Source organism: Anomaloglossus baeobatrachus, unplaced genomic scaffold, assembly GCF_048569485.1.
Source record: "Anomaloglossus baeobatrachus isolate aAnoBae1 unplaced genomic scaffold, aAnoBae1.hap1 Scaffold_4325, whole genome shotgun sequence".
Taxonomy (NCBI): Eukaryota; Metazoa; Chordata; class Amphibia; order Anura; family Aromobatidae; genus Anomaloglossus; species Anomaloglossus baeobatrachus.
Window position 1 is genome coordinate 30,329 of NW_027443661.1, and position 2,376 is coordinate 32,704.

The 2,376-nt window shown below is 46.1% G+C and overlaps 1 pseudogene; it reads right to left on the minus strand.

Annotated features, from left to right (window-relative positions):
- Window positions 1-937: 937 nt before the first annotated feature.
- Window positions 938-1,143, minus strand: LOC142279442 (U2 spliceosomal RNA; annotated as a pseudogene).
- Window positions 1,144-2,376: the final 1,233 nt, after the last annotated feature.

Here is a 2,376-nt window from a genome sequence, read left to right on the forward strand (position 1 = left end):
ATCATGTCAAACTCTCACCAAGCAGGAATAGATACATTAGCCCACCATCCCACCCAAAGAGCAACTTCTGCTGCGCAGCTGGCTTTCTAGGCAGCAGCGCTATTGTGATGTCAGCGGGGGACATTGTGACAAGCCAGTGTTCCGTCACTTCATGTTGTGCACTGTTCAAACGGAAAATACATCAACAGGCAGACTACAGAAAAGCTTACTGACAAAGGATAGAGAGGGGCTTTCTCAGAGGGCTTTTTACAGTTTGTCTATTCCCAATTAGCCGTTTAAGTATGCTTAATGAAAGTACTAATTCTTTCATAGGCCGCCCATTCTTAGTATTTGACGTTCCTTATATTGCGGTATCAGGCTTCGCAGCAGGTTGCAAAACATTCATCACCCATGACTGTCCCCAATTGGGCTCAGAAGCTAAATGTCTATCATGACCTCTCTTTTTGAAAGTCCAAGAGCAAGCAAACTCTTCCTCCAGGAGAGGGAGCCAACAGATCACTAAAGACATCATCATTGCTCAAAGAAAACACCGAAAAACAATGGAAGCTTTAATTGGAGTGGAATCTGATAGACAGCACCTGATGCCAAGTCTGCATCTTCTAACACCTGCAGTCACTGCAGCAGCTGAATCCAATGTGTCCAAAAGGGATCTATTCTATTCAATTGCAAATGATCTAGATAAGACTGAGAATAAGATACTGCAACGGGACATAGCAGAGTTGGTCAAGTTGAGTGGAGATGAGTTTGCTATTTGGCACAGCTTTTTGCATCAATAAAGCAAGTAAAAGGTGTGAAAGATAAAAAAAAAAGGGTGAAAGTGTGAAAAGTGAATTGGCCAAATTGCGGTGCATATAAAGTTTTTTGCTTTCTTTCAATTCACTAATGAGGCTCATTTGAATCAGGTGAATTGAGTTCTGCTTTTGGAAACTCGGTTAAGAAGGGGGACACCGGTCCTGGAGGGTACTGCAATACCAGGTCAATGCGTGGAGTGGACAGAGCAAGATTTTTTCCATCTCCTTGTTCTAAAAATCCATTTAATATATGGTCCCTAGAGAGGGGACGTATCAGATATTAAACTGATAAGAACAGATTTAATTTTTTTTTGTTCTGTTATCAGTAGGACTTCAAAATAACAAAGGTGATCGCCTCCCGTTGCCTGGAACCGTCCAGGCACAAGAGGGGCTATGTGTCACCAGAAGGCGCACACACTCCCTCAAGGCCGGCAGACGTGCAATCCCAGGCACCTTCCAGTTACCGACCAAGGTAGCGTCCCTCCGAAACTACACTTGATCTTAGCCAAAAGGCTGAGAAGCTATAACCCGAATTGGTTACGGCCTTGAGTGGCACCCTGGCCTATACCGGACACATCTTAGGGAGAGGGAGACAAACCCACGCCTACAGAAGACATTTTGTCACCCAAGCCAAACCCTTGAAAAGGCTGTTTTGCCAGAGCAAAAACAAGGAGAATGGTACTTTTTGCAGCCGCCGCCCACTGCAATGAATCTGAATAACTCCTCCTTTTGGGCACAAGCACCTCCCCTCCCCTTGCTGTCTTTCCATTTCATGATACAAAAAGACGGACGGACAGGGACAGAGACAGGACCATCTGCCTGACTTTCCGTCACTTGCCACCCTTTGCCATCCTTGCCCGTAGAAAGCCCTTTCCATCATCCCCAAACCCTAATCTTTTCCCTTCCCTTCCCAGCTGCGTCTCACTCCCTTTCATTAGGAAGTGAGCGCAGCCTTTTCTCCGTTCTGCACATGCGCGACGTTAAAACACAAATGCGCCAGGCGTGCGTTCCATTAGCCTCACTGCATTCCACTCCCATACAGGAAGTGGGCACAGCTATTACTACGGTCGCACATAAAAGAACCTCACGGCCACCACTGCACATAGCTGACTCCACCACAGGACACCCACTTCTACACCAACGCAGGTAAGACAGGATCGGCACCTCTATGCTCCGTTAGTCACCATGTGATAACGCTCTCAACTCTTTAGTTGCAGGCTCCCCTTGCTTCACCTCCATTGGCTGTGCTGCCATTTCCTCTCCCACCTGGAAGTTATACTTTATTCCACTATTTTCCTGTTTCTCTCTTCCCCCTTTTCCCATAACCTACTTTTATCTGCATTTGTGGGGTATCTATATGCTATTTACATCATAGTTTTATTCATTAATATGGAAGGGAAGAGTGCCCATGAGAGTGTTGAACTGCGGAGAGCAAAAGATTAAGCTGCTCCGATTTGCCACCATTGATAAGCTGTTCTCAGTAGATACACATGCTATCCAAACAGCAGCATCCACCATTGCTTCAGCCCACCCATTCAGTGACAGCTCACCAAGTCAGCCAGAGGAGTGGTGTAAGGAATTACAC